The sequence below is a fragment of the Lissotriton helveticus genome, chromosome 1_1, assembly GCF_964261635.1.
Source record: "Lissotriton helveticus chromosome 1_1, aLisHel1.1, whole genome shotgun sequence".
NCBI classification, from domain to species: Eukaryota; Metazoa; Chordata; class Amphibia; order Caudata; family Salamandridae; genus Lissotriton; species Lissotriton helveticus.
Window position 1 is genome coordinate 66,467,676 of NC_136057.1, and position 21,844 is coordinate 66,489,519.

At 45.3% G+C, this 21,844-nt stretch overlaps 1 long non-coding RNA gene across 1 annotated transcript in view; it reads right to left on the bottom strand.

Moving 5' to 3' along the window:
• Positions 1-213: 213 nt before the first annotated feature.
• The window catches only part of LOC144767533 (uncharacterized), a 57,752-nt gene continuing 36,121 nt past the window's right edge, over positions 214-21,844 (bottom strand). Inside the window, exon 4 of the long non-coding RNA XR_013598247.1 lies at positions 214-952. This is a non-coding gene — a long non-coding RNA (uncharacterized LOC144767533). The remainder of the gene's footprint in view (positions 953-21,844) is intronic.

The following is a 21,844-nucleotide window of genomic DNA, read 5'->3' on the forward strand; positions in this document are numbered from 1 at the left end:
GTGATAAGGTGTTAGTCTGATATTTAATGATTAAACTGAGAAGTACCTTTTTACACTGACATAATGGCAGTAACTGAGAACATTAGAAAATGCACAGTACTATTGTCGCTCACCAGTCGCAGAACATCAGTTAATTTTACCCTTTCTATGTTTGGTGTAAGGTGTAGTTCTGAAGACAAGGATTTATTTACATTAGCTAGAGTGCACCGGTGCTCATTTAATCAGTTTTTACATATCACTCCTGCACAACAGATAAAGTTGAGGCGATTTACATAGAATTACAGAACAGTACACATTAAAAAGGAAACAATCTGAGATGGTCATGAACACAATAAAGTGGTGGATTTTTAAGGTTTTCTAAGGTTTTCGCCAGAATGAGCAGAGTGGGTCGAGGTGTTATATCCCGAGGCAGATAGTCTCAAACTTGTGTGACAGGTTATAAACGGTTGTTGAACAGAGGCGATTTTCCAATCTTTTGGTTGTTAATGTGTCAGCTTCGGAGTCTTCTTTCAGAGTCTTTTCTTTGATGGTTTGCAGAAGAAACCTTTTGTTATATCTTTCTTTTATGCAGTGTGTGCTTCCACTCTGGAATTACATGATGCTTTAGATCCTGCGTGCTTTAGATGAACGTTATTCTGTCATGCTGAGGCAATTTGTCTTTCTGATAATATTTCAGATGAGGATGTTGTGATTGGTCTTTCTGGCACTATTTCTAATGCTGTGTGGACAGATATGACTTTGCTCTGGGTTAACGAAATGCAAAATTAGAGACTTCACTTACAGGTATAGTACTTTCCTCAGCTCCCACTTCCTCGCCACACCTAGATTTTGGAAATTGTTTAAACTTAGAATGCTGGATGTCCTTCGGTTTTTCAAAATAATCCTTCTTATGGCACTAACATTCAGTTGGCTGGTGCTAAATCTTGCTTTCTTCGTCCGTAATTTCAATCACCTATAGTATTAAAATTAAATAGTTAATACACGTAAATATCCCCAAAAATAATTTACAAGCCATATCAATGCAGAATTGCAGAATTTTGAAAGTGTTGAGCTGTTCTTCAGACAGAGCAGAGTGTAGAATGGTAGCCTTAGAGTACTTGGATCTAGGAGTGAGGATTTGTAGAATTTCCAACATTTTATTAAGCTCAGAAAGGATACATGTACCCTATGGACTTGTAACATAGAATCCCAAAAGCAGACATTAAAGTCATATGGACTGGCACCAAAAAGATATTAAAAATAGAATACTATTAATTAATTTTAATGTATATTTCTAGGATGGGAATTTCCCCTCCAAGGACAACAGGCATTTCGCCCTGCCCTGAGTTACCACCTACTTGTATCTGGTAACCTGACTTTTGAGCTCTGGCCTCTGCCGCACGCAAATCTATTGTGTGTTGCGAGGACTATGCCTAGACCTATCCCTCAACTATGGTCCAGAGTATGAATCAAGGGCAATGAAATTAAGGAGTACTTTCATGTGTTCATTTTATTCCACCTGATTATCAGTCGTTAGGCTTTTGTGCAGAAAAACAGGACACAATTTTTTTCCAGACAGAAAAATTAGACTGAAAAGACCCACAAGACTCTGGGTGCAGCAGAAGCAGCCAAGACTTATGCTGTTTTTTTTTACTAACTGGGGGACACACACAATTCTTCCCTCTGAAATATCTTTCCCCTTCCCTCCCCTGCTTCGCCCATCTCCCCCCCAACCAACCACATGCATAAAACAAGTGGTAAATAAAAGCAGAAAAACACTATGAAATAGTGAATGGCATGTGGTTTGACAGACAGAAGAATCTCAGACTATTCGCTGGTGGAGGTGCAACTCGATGGTCCGGTTGGTATGAATTAGGCGACTAAAAACGGTTCTGACATTTGCAGGTGGGTCACGCTCTGCAAGGTAACATCTGGGAAGGGGGGGGGGGGGAGTTGCCTGGTGCATCCCCACTGGAGGACCAGCTGCTAACTAATCCCCTGACCGAAAAAGCAATCTCAACCATCTATAGGAAGTTGATCTACAATATGTGTTGTAGTAATGTGGCTCACTGGTTAGAGGCGGCAGACCCGGAAGCAGAGGACGGCCCGGGACCAGGGTTCAATTCCCAACAACTCTAACCAGGGGTCTCACTCTGCAACTCTGGGCATTAGCTTGCCTCATCTCCACAACGGCCCCATCAACGCCGGGGATGACTGGCTTCACCTTGGGGATACCCAGGAGGGACCCTCCCACAGGGAAAGCCAGGAGAGGTTCCTCAGCGGTATACAGTGCCAGGACGCCGCTCGGCAACAGTGCGCTTTACAAGTATACATTACATTACATTACACCACGCTTGTGAAGGAGTACCCTGCTCATCAAACTCTAAATCAAGACCTTTATCTTGTCTGTGCTATGCATGTATATCTAGGTCTGCTTCATTATGTCCATCAGTCTTTCTATGATTGCTAATTGTAAGAAAAAAGGCAGAAGCTGCTCTGGCGTAGCGTGAACAGAGTGAACATTTATTTATTTTATTTATCATGATTTGTGAAGCGCAACTGACACCCTACGGGTAACCTGGAGCTGCGATACAGGCGACTAGCTTAGGGCCGAGAGACTGTGTCCCCTGCCAGGAAGGAGTTAGCAGGATGCCAAGGAGCATACTCGAGGGTAGAGACAGGTTTTTAACCTTTTTCTAAACTGCAGGATGTTGTCTATTTGTCTCATATCAAATGAATAGGTATTCCAAAGGCAGGACGCTACCGCAGTGAAGGCCCTACCTCCTGATTTAACTTTCCTTACTCTAGGTGCCCTCACCAGATTAGCCGATGAGGAGCGCAGTGCTCGTGGAGGGACATACTATGTCAGTTTCTCCTGCAGAGATTTTGGCCCATGATCATGTAGAGCCTTAAATACTATACATAGTGCCTTAAATCGTATCCTCTGCGAGACTGGCAACCAGTGTAAAGCTGAGAGTGCCCGGGAGGCGGAGGAGCGGCGTGGTTGCACTAGTACCAGTTTGGCCACCATGGTCTGTACTCTCTGCAATCTCTCAATCAGATATTGCGGGGATTCTAGTAACGGGGCATTAAGATAGTCCAGCTTACTGAGGATGGTGCTCCGGACTTTCAGCGCTCTGTTCTGTTAAGAGAACATCGGAAGGATTTTCCAAAATGCTCTGATCAGAGTAAAACAACTTCCAGCTGTTTTGTTGACATAGTTTTCTAATGTCAAATTGTTGTCAACCATGACTCCGAGATTACGTACCGCGCTACTCTGAGCCAATGGAGTAGCAGGGGATGTTGGCCAAAATTCAAGCAGAAGTTTAGGAGGGATTCTACCTACTGCACAGTGTAGAATCTCTGTCTTCTCAGACTTAACCTGGAGAATTTGAATTTGAAGCTTCACATCAAAGATAGAACCGTTTCCACTTGAGTTTGTAGGTTTTGATAGTGGTGGGTGCTCTAGCGTTAGTGAGGACCTCCCTGCAGTCCGGTGGAATAATCAAATTAGCAAACACATAGTGCTCAGGCGCCAGGGTGCCAATCGCAGAGAAGTTGGAGCCGGATGGCAGATCAGGCCGTGGTTCATAGTAAGAAGATTCAAAATTGGGCGTAGCCAAATTGGATTGCACTCCGACAGAAGGAGGAGCTCCGTAAACCAGAACCGGCGAGGCCATCTGGGGGCTATGAGAAGAATGCAGCATGGTTCTTTCCGCATTTTCCAAAGTACCCTAGCGACTAGAGAAATCGGTGGAAAAGCGTAAGCATATATTTTTGACCAGTTCATCAAAAACGCATTCCCGCACGATTCTGAGTGGGGAAGCCAACTTGCATAGAATGGGCATTTGCGGTTCAGGTTGGTCGCAAATAAATCCAGATAGGGGTGTCCGCAAAGCTGAAAGATGCGCTGCAACACTGTGGGGGCTGATTTCTTACATTAACCATGGCCCTGCGATGCAATACACTCCTTCTGTCAACTAGCTGTCAAAGAAATGGTGCATTCCACACAACTAAGTATTGAGCTGACACCCAAATGCTGTTTATTAGGCCTCTTTAGATGCCAGAAGGGCGCAAGATAACCTATAAATTTGGTCAGTCGCCTATGGTATTGGCATGACGTAGAATTGCAATCACATGGCTGTCCCAGCATGCCCCAAAGATTGCGCTCTGGCATAGAGATGCGATCGACTGGGCGCTAGCTGAGGAGACACATATGCGCCTTAGCAGAAAGGATTTTTGAAACCCTAAGGAGTTAGGCCCATCGGGTCATGGGGTAGGCTGGACCCTTTTCAATTATTAACAAACACACAATGTGCCTACACCACCATTATTTATACACAATCTTATTGTAAAGGTCGAACAACAACTACCTTAGTTTGACCAGGTATTTTTATTATACCAATCATTTTTATCTTTTTGAAAGATTTTTGAATCCATTAATGCAAAAAAGTGAGACAACTGTACATTCATATATTTACACTAATATACAATACAATTTACAAACATAAATGGAACAATACATATATACACTAAATTAAATGAATTTTCAACTTCATACATCCCAAAAAAAGAAGAAAAATATTTTTTTTTAAACAAAACAAAAATTATATATTCATGTATACTTGGTTTCAAAGAATGAAATACAAAGTCATTAAGCAAGGAGTACAGTCAATAAATGAAATCACTCGATAATCTTTAAACCAGCTACTCCTAGTTTATACTGTAGATGAACATTTTACTCCTTCACATTTGCCGACGCGTTTCGAGACCAGGAAACCAGTTCCTGGAATCTCATCAGGGCTTTGTCATTGGTCTTTGATTGGTATAAATATAAAAACCTGGTCAAACTAAGGAAGTTCTTGTTCGACCTTTACAATAAGATTGTGTATAGATAATGGTGGTGTAAGCATATTGTGTGTTTGTTTATAATTAGCAGAAAGGATGACATATTTGAGGATACACCAAACACTTGCCGTGCTCATACAGATGACTCCTAGCTCCTACTTCCCGAGTGAAAACAGACACAGACTCTGGCTCTGAAACTGATGAGGCAGAACACTACGACACTGGGGACGAGCAGAGAGGTGTTTCCACATGATAATTACAAGGTACATTCCCAATTAGGGGAATGGGACACTTATTGATCACCTGGAGAATGGGAAAGCAGATAAGTGCATGTGTAATTAGTGACTGCTTCTTGATTAACCTACTGACGTAGAACATATTGGTATGATATGTCTATGTATACTCTGACTGCCAGGTTGTATGTTGACAAAATTAAAATAAAGTTCTAAAAAAACCAAAAAAACAAAGCCATTACATTGTGGGTGGTAGAGGGTAGTGAACCGGTAATTCACGCCACACTCCTTCGACATATGTTTCAAGTAGCCAGACATGAAGTTGGTACCTCTGTATGACACCACCTCCTTAAGGAAGCCCACCCTGGTAAAGATGCTAATGAGGGCCCTCGCCACTGCAGGGGCAGTGGTAGTCCTGAGGGGAATAGCCTCAGAATACCTGGAGGCATGATCTACTACCAGTAGAACTGTTCCCTGATGCTGAAGAAAATTACATATTTATATGTATTCGTGCCCCCATGCGCTACCCTCTCACCATCTGCCATGTTGAATAAAAACCCCTGCATTACTTCACATTCAGAGGCCTTATTTCTCTGTCACCAGGCCCCTCCATGCCAGACCCTGAAAAAGGCACACGTTACATTTCTCTGCAGCACATTAGATATTTCTTTGAGCAGTCACGGAGAAGAGGCCCAGCCCGGGGTGTCTTAACAGTGTCAAACAAGGGTCGACCTGATAAAGCTGCATTCCGGCCCGAGCAGGAGGCGAGCAGAAGCCCCTCTGCAGAGATAAGGCCCAGTTTTGCTGTCGGCTCTCAGAGATAAGTGGGGCCCATGTCAAGGGAAACCTCCAAGACAGTTACACAAGGGGTGGACAGGAAGGGCCAAACCAACTGCTAGTATGAAGCAGCAACACTTCTACAGATGAGAGCAATCTGCATGCTGCCCCGAGCTAGAGATAAGACCAGACATGCTAGTCACTCTGACACCCAGGGCCCTCCCTGGCCAACAGAAAGGAAACAGCCCTCATGGAGAAGTCTGATAAAGTTACGCAAACAGGCATTGCGAGTTTTAGCTGACCTTGCTGCCCCCTCTATGCACCCACCCACCTATGACTCATTACAGTGAACGCCTACATGCTCATATCTTTTTCTTTCCTTCTGCTTGGAGGGCTCCTCCCTATGTATGCAAAGAATGTATAAATATTGTACTCTGTGAATAAAGCTCAGAACTCTCCTGTGCCCGCTTGGCGCTGGAGCTCTCCCTTAACTCGAGTTAATGCAATAAAGCCCATTGACTCTAATACCACGGACTCTGCTCCTCATTTATGCTTGACCCTTTTGATATTTATTTATTTATAGCAATTATGATAGTGTAAATAATTTATTTACGACATAATCTGGCGCCCGAATAGGGACGCATCCTCTTCCCCACGCGCCGGTGATGTAGGTCCGGACCCTGCCCCCTTCTACAGCCTAGACGGACTTCAAGTGTACACGCCAGCGGGACTTCCCGCCAACTCCCTCAGGCCCACGGAGGAGGCGGACTGCGACCAGACATCCACACGAGGCGGTGAGGAAGATTGCGGAGCGTCCTGACCCAGAGCCCAACCCGTGAGAGAGCCGAGTCCGAGGTCTTCAGAGGTCCGCCATTCCTGCGCAAGCGTCAAGCGTCCGATGACCAGGTCTTCAAGTTCTGCTTCCCGGTGAGTACCACTGAGAACGCATAAAGACGGGTTCATTTAATGAACACGGTAAAGACGTGTCTCCTTCACAAGACCGGTATGGTTGTACTGTATTTCAGTGCATAGGAATATGTTATATATGTTTTAGGTTTGAAATTGTTTTAATTGGGTTTTAAGCATGCCGCTGTTTTCAAAATTGTGTAAAATAGGCACTAAAAAGGGAATATTAGAAGAGGCAGTTAATGTCCCGCCAAGAGATACTCCCGGCCATTTTATGTATAACAAACATGGCATCAGCGCTATTCTCTATTTAGACCTCTGGGTAGATTACACAAAGGATCTAGAGACGGTGCATAGATGGCCTGCTAACGGCACATGGGATTCAGAATGTATTATGAGAATAGAGGAACAACTATGGAAAAGGAAGTCGAGGCCCTCGCAGAAAGAGGCCATTGAATTATGGCGCAAGGAGGCTAATAGGAGGGCCCTGAAAGAACTTAACAAGGCCGAGAAAAGCAGGCAAATGTCAGAACAGGCAAAAGAAAAAGAGTTACTAGAAGAGGGTGAACAGGTTTGAGCGGAACAAATGGATAGGGAAAGAAATGCTCTTGTTGCAGGTATCTACCCTGTACTCTCAGAGGAGATTACGGAGGAAGTTCCCCAAAATGTACCCCTTAAAATTAAACCAACGGCACCAGAGGCGTTCCTTTCCGCCTACCTAGCAGAGCCACCCCCAGCCTACATAGACGCACCATTTCCCCCGCTCCCACCAGAGGCCGTGCCCCAGCCAGACCAGAACCAACAACAGGCTTCCGGGGGTGCGGAAGGGGGGGGGATAAGGAAATAAAGGATGACGTCGAACTCCCTAGATGTATATATGATTTACAGCCAGGTATTACTGGTCCAATGCGCGCCATATCAATACGAGTAAGGCAAGCCATCGCAGAGCTAGATGGACTGCCTGATATGAATACACATTTAGATGCCTTGTATGAGTTCATCAGAACAGGACGGAACCATGAATGCGTAGCTCAAGCTATGGAAAATAGAAAAGTAAAAGCTAAGAACAACATCCTCCGTTTTATTGTCAACTGTCTGATCAGGGAACGTGATGAGGGTGATGGGGACGTGGAGGTTAGTTTAATAGAGTGGAGCGACAGCATCAATGACGGTAAACATGATAAGGTAGCGCAGACAGAAGCAATGACGAATAAGATTAAAAAGAAAATACTAGCAATACGTAACGCCGAGAAGGAAGGCAGGGATAGTGTGTCAGAGGAAGGGGATAATAACGAGACGCCAGACAAAATGAATTTTCTGGGCATAGCACGGCGCTGTAATGGCGCCAAACACCATCGACCTCAGAAAACAAGGGTTAACAAGGAAACAAACATCTCTCCTGAGGATTTGTTCCAAACAACTGAAAAAGCCCTAGACCATTGGATGGACGACGAGCCACCCCTCACGCCACATGAGAGGGAGTTGGCTCGGTCGGCCACCCAGTGGGTGTCCCAACATCATGTATATAATCCCGACATAGTGGCCCAGATGTTCCTGAGCCTCCCACCACTCGAACAACGCCTGGCCAGCATCTATATGGTCCAACACTTGATCACGTTGTATGAGAGCCAATATCACCACCCTGGCAAATTATATAAAATACTGGAAAAGGTAATACTAGATAGATGGATGTAACAGGGCCCAGAACTGATTAACACCATTTTAGACTTGCGTCTCCAATATGAGCAATTCCTGTCCGCCTCAATGACACCAGACCCTCGCCCCAGAGGACAGTACCCCCTGCGAGAGGTCCACCCCATAAGAAAAATAGATGGCACTGTCCAGCGGATATATGTCTATACCCCTCTCACCAAGCTAGAAATACTGGAAATGAAGAGGTTGTTACCTTCCCATGATAAAGACCCGGGGGGGTTTCACAGAGAAATAAAAGATATACTCCGTATAGGAGACTATACTTACCCTGCTATCCTAAGGTTACTAAAGGTCTTGTTACCAGCAGGCATTTACGAGAAACTTAAAGAGAAAGACTGGGATGTGGGAGATAAAATGTTGAAGTGGGCAGAGTTGCAAGCTGAAGATGCAGGTAGGGCCCCGGGGGATGGCCTTGGTGAAAAAATTAAGGGGCTCCCCGAACTCCTTATACAAATTTTACCAAGACTATTGACGACTAAAAAGGAAGACTGGGATGCAATTTCAGCCTGTAAACAGAAACCAGAGGAAGACACGAGCGATTACTACACTAGGTTGGAAAAATGCTTCGCTGTCAACAGTGGTTTAAAACACAGTAGTGAGGCCCATCCCCACCTTTTTGTGACCAAACTGGTAGATAACGCCCTTCCTCAGATTAGGAATAGAGTGCTGAAGGTTGAGAGCACTTGGCAAGCAAATAGCCCCTCACAAATGTTACAGATGTTGCAATACCACCAAAATAGAATAAGGGAAGAGCAAGAACAAGAAAAGAAGCGCATGAAGGATACAAAAATGAAGGTGCTAGTTGCCCAAACAGTACCTGCAAACACGAACAAGAATGGTACCGCACCCACTAAAGGGACCTGCAATTATTGTAAACAACAGGGTCACTTTGTAAGGGAATGCCCCGTCCTAAAGCACAATATAGCCACAGGTAAAACAAAGGAACGGCCCTATACACCCAGACAGTACAACACTCAACAGACACAAGTCCCCACCCCGCCGCAGGTCCAGACGCCCGCTGCCGCTGCACCTCAAATGTATCAGTACACGCAGTCAGACTACCCAGAATACCAATCTTTTTCATGAAACAGCATCGAGAGGGAAGATTGCTTGCCCCTTATCCCAGTTCCTGTGGACCAAGAGGGTCCTTATGTACATGCTCGTTTGCTGGGGCAAGATAGAAAGTTTCTGATTGACACAGGGGCAAGCAGGACTACCATCAGTCATGACGAGGTCCCAGGGGCACCTCTCTCGGGCTCACAGAACATATCCCTGGGATTTTCTGGAAAGCCAATTGTCAACAAAGTATCAGAACCAGTCTCTTTAGGGGTGGGTCCACTGACACGCACCACAGACCTACTACTCACCAAGACATGTCCAGAAAATTTACTAGGTATAAAGACCCTAAAAGAACTGGGAGCAGTTATATGTTGCTCACCAGAAGGAGTAAGACTGTTCAGTTCAAAATCTTTTATTCGATTGATCGTTTTGATAATCATAAAAAGTACATCATAAAAGTTATATACATCACCATAAAATCACATTATTACATTACAAGTTAAAAATATTAAAAAGATTTATCTTTTAAATCCATGTACAAAATTAATACAGTTAAATCCATATACAAGATTAATACAGTTAATCGAGGATTCAGTTAGGCGTTGTTCCTATAGCTTTACGGATTGTTAGACAGGATTTCAGAAACATCGCTACATTCTTTGCCACATATTGTGTTTCTAGTTGTTGTAGTGCTAGAAATGCCGGGCGACAGGTCCTCAACCCCATCTGGCGCAACAGTGGAATAATCCAACGTTTGCGCGTTTGATCATAATAACGACAAAACAACACATCATGAATAGTCGTTTGGGGGGAGACCTGATCACAAGGACATTTTACTAGGTCGTGAGACCAATTTAACACTGTTGGAAATGTGACCAAACGGTAAAACAAATTAAAACGAAACCTAGTTAGTAGGTATTTTTCATGATTTGATATATAGAATGTGAGGTAGGGCTGAATACCTCGGGACACTTGGATCATCATTACTTGAACATTTGATTGTTTGGCTACTTCACCAGAGAGACGCAGTTCTCTTAAATGATTGAGACATTGATGTTTCAAGGCTTTTCTGCTTATCTCTGTTATTGAAGATGGCTCAGTAAAGTAATGAGTAAGATCCAGGTCCTTCAAGAAATTGGCAACATACTTTAACCATGGGATTATTTCCCAAGATGTTAATTCTAAACATTCTGAGATCAGGGCACGTGTTAAGTGGCATTGTGGCTTGGTCCAAATACGGTGCCATAGGAGAATTGGTTGACATTTAATATTGTCTATGAGGTAGTCAATACCAAGCTCAATATGGCATCCGTATGTAGGGGCGCTCTGTGGGAGTGCCAATAGATATTTTACGAAGCCATTTTGGATTTTTTGCAGCTCATTAGTGTTTGCATAGCCCCATACACCTGCTCCGTATGTTGCAATGCTGTGACATTTCGCTAGATACATTTTAAGTAACACGGATGGAGATGGTTTGCCCAATTTCCTGGAGAAAGAAACGAGGGCAGAAGTTGCTCTCTGGTAAAGCAGTTTTCTGCACACCAACGCCCTCTTCCAGGTTAGCTGGTCATCAATTAAAATACCTAAATAGGGGTATTCCCTAACTCGTTCAAGCTTGATTTGCTCAATAACTAGATGTTTGGAATTTTTTATCTTTGGCCCTGTATACATGACGAAGGTCTTACTCTTATTCACTTTTAGCCCCAACGAGAGCATAAAATTACAATATTTATCCAACTGTTTTTGTAGCTGAACTAAGGTTCTGGCGAGAATGACGGAGTCGTCAGCATAAAGTAATGCTGGAATAGGGCGGTGGTTGATGGTAGGTAAGTCCTGGCTCCCTTCTAACATAGCTACTTCCAAGCCGTTGGTATATAGGTTAAACAGGAAGGGAGCCAGGACACAGCCCTGTCTGACTCCTCGAGTTATGGGGAAAGAGGGTGTTAATTCACCGCCCATCCCGTATCTAACGCAAGCCGAGGCATCAGAATAAAGCTCACGCAGAAACTTGATGAGCGGAGGATCCACACCCAACTCCTCCAAAATGGACCACAGCTTGGCGTGGATCACACAATCGAACGCCGCACTGAGGTCGACGTAAACCAAGAATAGATTACCCCGTTTAGCTCCCACATACTTTCCTATTAAAAGGGTTAAGTTTAAGGCCTGTTCCATTGTACCCAGTCCCTCCCGGAAACCGTACTGGAGGTCGGTAATGATGTTCTTCTCTGTCGCCCAATCCTGAAGAAGTTCCAGGATTAGGCGACCCGCGACCTTTCCCAGTGAATCCAGGAGGGAAATGGGCCTGTAGCAGGCGGGGTTGTTTCTTTCACCCTTTTTGAAAATGGGGAGGAGTATAGAGGAGGACCATGAGTCCAAGAGGCCAATATTTAAAACTGCCGCCATCACCTGGGTGACAATTGGGGACCACAGGTCGATATTAGTGAGGAATATATCAAGTGGAACTCCATCTGGACCAGGAGCCTTTCCGGTTTTGGAGGAGGATAAAGCACTTATGACCTCGCCAAGAGAAAAATGGAGATCTATTGGATATACCTCTTTTTTTGAGGAAACAGTTGTTACATTGGCCTGAGCGGCACAGATCGAGCGGGAGTCACTAAAGATTTTTGAAAAGTGGGTCACCCACTCGTCTGCGGTCACAGCCACATCCAAGTGCTGGTGAGAATTTGCCTCAACCAGGAATGGGGATTTAACTACCTGCCACAACTGGGCGCTGTCCTTGCTATGCCAGCTCTCATGTAGTTGAGCCCACAGTTTATTTTTATGGTCCTTTTTACAGTTAAATTGGGCCTGTTTATACTCAGATCTTAGTTTAGCTACTCTGTTCTTATCTCTAGTTGGACTATGTAATGCTTTCTTTAGGGCAGTTAGCGCTTTTCGACATGCCGAGTCAAACCATCTTGGCTCAGGCTGGTTACCTACTTTATGATTACGATGTAATTCAGCCTGGATGGTTTTTAGGATCTCCCTAAAGCTGGATATAATTTGCTCAGGGGGAGAATCCTCCGCCAAACAGATGTCTATCCATGGGAGTGCCTTGGATATGACCTTATTTGTTATTATTAATGGATCAATCCTTGACCATTTCACAGAGAAACCGTTGGTTCTGTTCATGGTCAACGATTTCTGGGTCAGTAGGCTCTTCCTAATAGGATAGGAATCATTCGAGGTTAGCTTAAGAACAATACTGTTAGGGAAGTGGTCTCCTGAAATTTCTGAACCTGTAATAAACTGAAGAATTATACCCTTTAAAGAATTGGAACACAATATAAAATCTATAGTGCTAAAACATCCTCTACCGTGAAAAGTAGGTTTAAATTCTACCGGAGGGTCTGCAATTTCGTTAGCGTACATCAATTCTAGGGACATAAAACTGTCATTAAGAGAGTCGCCTACGAGGGAATGAGTAAAGTGTGTCAATGGGCAATCGTTTTCATCTAGAAGGCCACAATTAGTTCTTTTATAGTTAGCACACAGTGGGACATTGAAATCCCCTCCCCATATCACATTACATGCAGATGTTAATTGCTTAGAGCGATAATCATTTATGAACAGGGAAATTGCAGACACAGTTTTCGCACATTCTATTGGAGACTGGTTGTTGTAAAAATTAATGAAACAATATGACGTACCATTTTTAAGAATGACCACTATTATTTGATAGTTCGAAGTGGTATAAAGAGAGGAAATTTTCCTTACTGCCAGGCTATTGGAGATGTATACTGCTAGGCCTCCCATGGGTCTACCGTGTGTAGTTGGACTCGCTGGAGAGTGATATGTTTTATAACCTTGGATGTGTAGTGGGTCAATTGTCCATGTCTCTTGCAAGCAGATTATCTGATGAACAGATACAAATTCCAGCCATGATTTGAGTAGAATCTTCGATCGAAGACCTGCTACATTCCAGAATAATATAGGTACTAGCAGGGTCGGTGAAGTATCAATATTAAGTGCTGGATCACCAAGAGATATACAGTTATCAATATTAGGAGGACAGGGCAGGATATCGTCTAGGCAGTTATCTGCGTTAGAGGGACAGGACTGAATATCAGCTGAGCGTTGAAGGTGAGTGTTTACTGCGCCCGTTGAGACTGCAGCAGGTGGAGTTGACGTTACTTTGGATGATGGAATCAAAGGTGGAAAGTAATTTCTAGACATAGGTGTTGATAAACCAGAAGGAGGGAGATTCCTGCTATCCAGATATTTAGCCGATGGTGGTCAATCCACCATCTCTAAACAGTCAAACCTGTTATACGTGGAAACTCCCCTCCAGTCAAGTAATGGCGCAGTATCTCTACCTCCTTGACCCAACCAATTTGACCGATCCGGTTTTCTGTTCCAGCTTCCTACCTGAGTCCAGTTCCACTCTGGACCTTGGGCTTGGGATTTGGCTGGAGGATAGAAAAAGGATAGTCTTTTCGTGCCTATTCCCTCTAAGGACATTTGGGAATCCCAAGAGGAAATATATTCGACCGTTTGAGGGTCTTCAAAATTTATTATTACACAGTCTCCTGGGATTGTTTTTGACTCCTTCCCTACCCAAGGGACTCTACGAACTGAGATAACTCTATTGTTGGCGTAGGGGGGAAGTGGCCTATTGCTTGATAGCCAATGAAGCACTTTATTTTTTTTTAGGGACCAACCTGGTTCCTCAGAATTGGAGTGCAACACAGGAACCCCAGTCATGATAATGACGTATGAAGTTGCTTCCGGGGGGAGATGGGCAGGGCGAGCTCCGTTTCGTCTAATGTTGTACGCTGCATTTTTAGTTGCTGGTGTTTTTGCAGAGTTCGATACATTAGGTAGAGTGCTAGAAGGGACCGGTGGCAAGGGTGGAGCTGGAAGAGAAGGTGGAACAAGGCTCTTTTTTGCGGCTATGGTAGTTATCGTTTGCTGCACACTTGTGCTTAAAGGTTTTTGATGGACTACCGCTGTAGTCGTTACTGTTTTATGAGCCTGGGGTGTTTGGTGGGGTATAGTTGGATGGAGTATTGTTACCCCTACAGTTTTTGCTTTGGGGTTGTTTGTTTGGGCCTCAGGGAGTGAGGGAATAGGGATTGAGCTTTTCTTTGTTTTAGAATCAGATATTAGTGATTCTAATGTTTTTTCAATTTTTGACAATGATAGCTCGATGGGTTTCAAGTGTGATTTAATTAGAGCCTGCAATGAAACCAATATATGAGAATCATGAATGGGGGGGTCCCGCCCACCTCCCGCATTACCACTAAAGATAGGGTTGAATATGTCAGATGAAAGATTAATAATATCTGGCGTTATATCAGTAGTCTGTTGTTGAAATAACGATGGTTGAGTTATACGTTGATCTGGACTAGGGGATTGAGCAATGGATTGTGTCGGGGAACCCTGCCTAAACTCAGGATTGTTTTGAGCTGATTTCTTGTCCCCATTATTCCCCTTCCTTTTTTTCAGTATAGCTCCTTCCCTCTTACCCCTAGTATTAGGGGAACGAGAATCCTCCTCAGTTGGATTAATAAAGAGAGTCGGGGTTCTCTCGATGGATAGGGATAAATGGGATGGGGAGGGATGTGATAATTGTGTCGCTGAAAGATCAATGGACACTGATAAATCCACGGTGCCCGGGACTATGTGGGTTGCTTGGAGTACGCCAGGATCTAAATTGCGTAGTGGGGTTTTAGCTTCTGCCAATAGTCCCAGAGAGGAACGTTTAGCTGCAGCTAAGTCTTGGGAAACCCTCCTTTCTAGCAAAAGGACGCCTTGATTTATGGCGTCGTTTGCTTTTGCAATAAATTGGTCTATTGGGCCTTTTACCGGAGCAGCATGAGAAGGTTTGCTGCTTCTAGTTGTTCTAGGTGACATATTAACAATTAAAATAAGCACAGTTTACCAATATAATACAAGACACCAGAAGCGACAATAATATATCATAAGGTGGAAGGATGACTGAAAATGTCAATAGGGTGGCCCAGTCCAGTCTTATCCGGTCTTTAACAGGTTTAAACGGGCCCGCCCTTGGCCCGGGCTTCGTCCGGCGTCCCGCGAGACGGTGGTAGTACTGCTTTTGAGCGCCTCCTGGCGCTAAACAGGTGACGCGGCAGAGCGCAGGGGCTTCTGGGGGCTGTAGTTCTGTCCGCGCTCGTCTCCTCTCGGCAGCCCTGCTCTGATGACAGAAGAGCGGAGGGCGGCGGGAGACAAGCAACAGATGGTTCTCAGAAGACACAACTCTCCCCAGGCGGTCAGCGAAGACAGGTTAGCAATCCAGCAAGTTTGGCAAGTGAAATGGTTTCCCCCCACTCGACCGTGGTAGTACTGCTTTTGAGCGCCTCCTGGCGCTAAACAGGTGACGCGGCAGAGCGCAGGGGCTTCTGGGGGCTGTAGTTCTGTCCGCGCTCGTCTCCTCTCGGCAGCCCTGCTCTGATGACAGAAGAGCGGAGGGCGGCGGGAGACAAGCAACAGATGGTTCTCAGAAGACACAACTCTCCCCAGGCGGTCAGCGAAGACAGGTTAGCAATCCAGCAAGTTTGGCAAGTGAAATGGTTTCCCCCCACTCGACCGTGGTAGTACTGCTTTTGAGCGCCTCCTGGCGCTAAACAGGTGACGCGGCAGAGCGCAGGGGCTTCTGGGGGCTGTAGTTCTGTCCGCGCTCGTCTCCTCTCGGCAGCCCTGCTCTGATGACAGAAGAGCGGAGGGCGGCGGGAGACAAGCAACAGATGGTTCTCAGAAGACACAACTCTCCCCAGGCGGTCAGCGAAGACAGGTTAGCAATCCAGCAAGTTTGGCAAGTGAAATGGTTTCTGTTTTTGCGTGATTTCAAAGGGCATTTCACGGTTAGAGATTTTGATCCCAGACTTCAGGATGTCCCACAGTATCTATGGGCACAAGGTTCGACTGACGTAGGTTACATGGATATAACACCACACGAGGTCACTCTTAAGGAAGGAGTAGTCCTACCCCGAATACGACAGTACAGGATTCCACCTGAGGCTGAAACAGCCTTATTAAAAATAATTCAAGAACTCATTGAACAGGGGGTGGTGGTGGAGACAGACTCGAATGTGTGTAACTCCCCCGTCCTCCCTGTTCTTAAACGCACAGACCCTCAAGCACCCCCAGTTTACAGACTAGTAGTTGACCTTCGAGAACTGAACAAATGTGTGGTCCCACAATACCCAGTGGTCCCAGACATTTCCTCATTATTTACTGCCATTGATTCTGAGGCAACATTTTTCACGGTCATTGACCTGAAGAATGCATTCTTCAGCATTCCAATACATCCTGACAGTCAATATCTTTTTGGATTCAGTTTCAAAGGACGCAGCTTTAAATTTACAAGAGCTCCCCAAGGCTTTACAGAAAGCCCAAGTGTTTACAGTCAGGCATTAAAGAGACAACTTGACAGTATTAGTATGCCTACTAACACAGCATTAATACAGTACGTGGATGACATTCTCATCACAGCAAGATCAGAAACTGACTGTGAAGAGGCTTCCCTCACGGTCCTTCATTTTCTGGCGGACAAGGGGCACAAGGTGTCCCCTTCGAAGTTACAGTTCTGTGAACAGCAAGTGGCTTACTTAGGGCACTTGCTGTCCAAGGAGGGTAGGCAGCTGACACAAGAACGAATTAAATTGATTTCCAACATTTCACAACCCAAAACACAGAAAGAAGTACGTGCATTCATTGGCCTTACTTCCTATTGCAGACAATGGATTCCCCAGTATGCCCACATAGTCAAGCCACTCATACAATTGACTACATTGGAGGCAGCCACCTCTAACGTCCTCCCTTGGACATCAGAGCACACCTTAGCATTTGAGGAACTAAAACGGGCATTATGTCAAGCGCCAGTTTTAGCCACTCCTGATTACAAGAAACACTTCACCCTGTTCGTGACAGAGCGGGATGGAACAGCACTATCTGTCCTCACACAAGACCAAGCAGGGAAACACAAGCCATGTGCTTATTTTTCTAGTACACTGGACCCTGTAGCACAGGCTCTGCCAGCATGCTTGAAATCTGTTGCGGCCACAGCTTTGGCCATAAGACAAAGTGACTCGATAGTGCTGGGACACTCCCTGACAGTACAAGTACCACACGCAGTGGAAGTTCTCCTGAATAGGACACAGACACAACACCTGACTGTAGCAAGATTGACAGGATACGAGCTGACACTATTTCAACCCCACATAGAGATTAGAAGATGTAACATACTCAAACCTGCCACTCTTTTACCCTCAAGCACAGATGACACCACACCCCATGACTGTGTGGAAGTAATAAATGTAGTGACGAAGCCAAGACAAGACTTGACAGATGTTGCACTCCCAGACCCTGACATAACGTTTTATGTAGATGGATCATGCATGAGAACAGGGGCAGGAGAATTAGTGGCAGCATACGCCGTAACTACTGACCATGAGATCATAGAGACACAAAGAATAGATATCCTGTCAGCACAAGCAGCAGAGCTCATTGCTTTGACGCAAGCCTGCAAACGAGCAAAACAGTTAAGGGTTAACAACTACACTGAATCAAAATATGCGTTTGGGGTAGTTCATGACTTTGGGGTACTATGGAGGGAGAGAGGTTTTCTGACCTCACACGGGGCCAAGATACAGCATGGCCCCCTCATACAGGCCTTGTTAGAAGCAATACACCTACCTACAGACATAGCGATCCTGAAATGCAAAGCACACACCAAGGCCACAGATGTCATTTCCCAAGGTAATGACCTGGCAGACCAAACTGTTAAACAGACAGCTCAGACTCCAATTGACATAACAAACTCACAGGTATTACCACTGACAAGGACTATGACAGTCAGGGATCCCTCCAAAGATGTACAAGATATACAGACCCATGCCACTCCAGATGAAATAAAGAAATGGACTGAACAAGGAGGGGTCCAGACTGACCAGGGTTGGATGACTAAAATCAAAAAGACATGGTTCCTCCCAGACTCCATGGTACAGGTGATAATAGAGACAGCACATAGCCCGGCACACTTGGGAGAGAAGGGAATGTTGGATGGCCTGCAGAATATCTGGTTTAACAAACACTTGCGAGCGGCAGCAAAGCAGAAAGTGAAGACTTGCATGATTTGTTGCCAATTCAACCCTGGAAAAGGCATCTCAGTGGAACAGGGTGGATTTCATCCCCCTGATCACCCTTTTGAGGTTCTCCAAATGGATTATATTCAAATGGACAGATGTAGAGGTCACAAGTACGTCCTGGTAGTGGTGTGTGCCCTAACCAGATGGACAGAAGCTTACCCAGTCCCAGATTATACTGCAGTTACAACAGCCAAACAGTTAGTGAGGGAGTTCTTCCCTAGATACGGGTTGCCACGTGTCATTTACTCAGACAATGGCCAGCCCTTCTCCTCTGAGCTCATGAAACAGGTGTCCCTTCTGTTGGGATATACCTGGAAGTTCCATTGTGTAAGGCATCCCCAAGCAGCAGGTCTAGTAGAGAGACATAACCAGACCCTCAAAACAAAATTAGCTAAAGTCTGTGCAGAAAAGGGCGTGGATTGGATGGTAGCCTTACCGGTTGCCCTCTTTTACATGCGCATGGTAGCTCATTCTAGAACCGGCCTATCCCCTATGAGGTGGTCTTTGGAAGACCACCGAATATGTGGGGTACACCAATACCTAAAAGAATAACTGATGTTGACAGTACTATGCTCACAGATTACCTGGCTTCCTTGATGTCTGCACTACTCTCTTGCCGTTCGCAGGTTGCCGCTGCCTTCCCTGACAACACCCAGGTCGAGGACCATGCCATAGCCCCAGGGGACTGGGTGCTGATAAGGAATTTTGACCAGACGAGCCCTCTGGACCCCAGGTGGAAGGCACCAAAATTGGTCCTGCTGACGACGAGGACGGCCATCAAAGTCGAGGGAAGAAAGGGGTGGCTGCATGCCAGTCACTGTAAAAAATACTACCGGAACATTTGCTAAAAACAAAGACAGTACAGACTTTGAGCCCCCCTTTCTGGAAAAGACTCCCCAGCAAGAGTACACTTCCAAACTGAGATCTAGAAGGTCAGTCGACGTTTGATTGTCTAAGTCCACCCGGTGGTGAAGCGGTTGAACATGATGTCTGACTTGAATAAACTAGTGAACAGTAAAGAAAAAAGGACTAATATGAGAAAGAAATACTGCAAGCTATTACACAGCAGATGTATAGTGTCTCTGATTATTGTACTTTTTATGAGCATTGTGGTAATAAGTATTGGCTGGCTCTTACATGTTCTCTATCCACCTGCTGTCTCACAGAACGCCACCATAGTACACTCACATGTTGAGCTCCCAGTACACTTAGAGAACAGAAGAAATGAATTTAAGAACAATACTTTCATCACCCTTTTACAACAGCATCAACTGGCCATAAACACATCCAACTGCTGGGTGTGCGGTCTTCTTCCCCATACAGTTGCCAAAGGCATGCCTTTCATCACTCTCCCTTTTTCTTATGAAGGCTCTTGTACCGGTTGGTGGGAAACAAACAAAGCTTCCTATATGGCCAATACGGATACAAAAGAGCAGTCTCAGCTCAGATATCACCTATACATTTTATGTTGGCGAGGTGAAAAGATCAGGGCATGTGGTACTCCACTAGAGCAGGAAGCCTATGCTGACCACGGTAACAGATCTAATAAGTTATATTATCAGTATATGGACAGGAGAAAAAGATCCGTTTCACCTGTTTTTGTGGCATCAACGAAAGCCCCTTTTTGTGTCCAAAGTAAAGGAAAGATACGTATGGGTGATAGCATCTGCAATCACACAGTCAATTTGAATGGAACAAACAATACACGGCTTATAGCCGCACAGGGCACCTACTTCATATGTGGGGATAAAGGTTATACATGGCTCCCACAGGGTTGGTCCGGCACTTGTTACATTGCTTTTCTCCTTCCCCCCACCTACACTGCCCCTGCGGACTATCATGAAATTGAGCCTCTGACTGTCTATAACAGACGGCGAAGGGGGGTCATAGATACAGAAGATACAGCAGGGCAGGAGGCGGGAGACTTCTTTGCCGGAGTCATTCCATTTTGGGGTCCCATGGTAAACAGCAGGAACATCCGCCACCTCACACGAGTGGTGCAAAACACGATAGATGCAACAGCAGGTGCCCTCTCTAATCTCACAGCCGAGGTGGTCGCAGATAGACTCATGACCCTACAAAATCGCATTGTTTTAGACATCGTTCTGGCTGACCGTGGTGGTGTATGCAGATTGATCTCCACGAGTTGTTGTGTGTTTATTCCAAATAACGCACCTACGGTATACCAAGCCATTGCCAAGCTACACAAGATGTCAAGTCAGCTAGACATGGATAAAGGAGAATGGTCCTTAAGCAGCTGGTTGTGGGGATTAGTATCAACATGGGGATGGAAAGTGTTGACTGTAGTAGGATCAATACTGTTCATCATCTTCAGTTGTTGCCTCTGCATCCAATGCGGCCCGGCCATCTGCGGTCTGTGCGCCACTGCCTGCATTCCCCGTCCACATGTGCAGAGCAGAAAAAATGAAAAGATCATGTTGCAAGAACACATTAACGGCCTGATGAAAATAGAGGTGTATTAGAGGGGTGCGCTTGGGGACAAGGAGGGAATGAAGAAAATTACATATTTATATGTATTCGTGCCCCCACGCGCTACCCTCTCACCATCTGCCATGTTGAATAAAAACCCCTGCATTACTTCACATTCAGAGGTCTTATTTCTCTGTCACCAGGCCCCTCCATGCCAGACCCTGAAAAAGGCACACGTTACATTTCTCTGCAGCACATTAGATATTTTTTTGAGCAGTCACGGAGAAGAGGCCCAGCCCGGGGTGTCTTAACAGTGTCAAACAAGGGTCGACCTGATAAAGCTGCATTCCGGCCCGAGCAGGAGGCGAGCAGAAGCCCCTCTGCAGAGATAAGGCCCAGTTTTGCTGTCGGCTCTCAGAGATAAGTGGGGCCCATGTCAAGGGAAACCTCCAAGACAGTTACACAAGGGGTGGACAGGAAGGGCCAAACCAACTGCTAGTATGAAGCAGCAACACTTCTACAGATGAGAGCAATCTGCATGCTGCCCCGAGCTAGAGATAACACCAGACATGCTAGTCACTCTGACACCCAGGGCCCTCCCTGGCCAACAGAAAGGAAACAGCCCTCATGGAGAAGTCTGATAAAGTTACGCAAACAGGCATTGCGAGTTTTAGCTGACCTTGCTGCCCCCTCTATGCACCCACCCACCTATGACTCATTACAGTGAACGCCTACATGCTCATATCTTTTTCTTTCCTTCTGCTTGGAGGGCTCCTCCCTATGTAT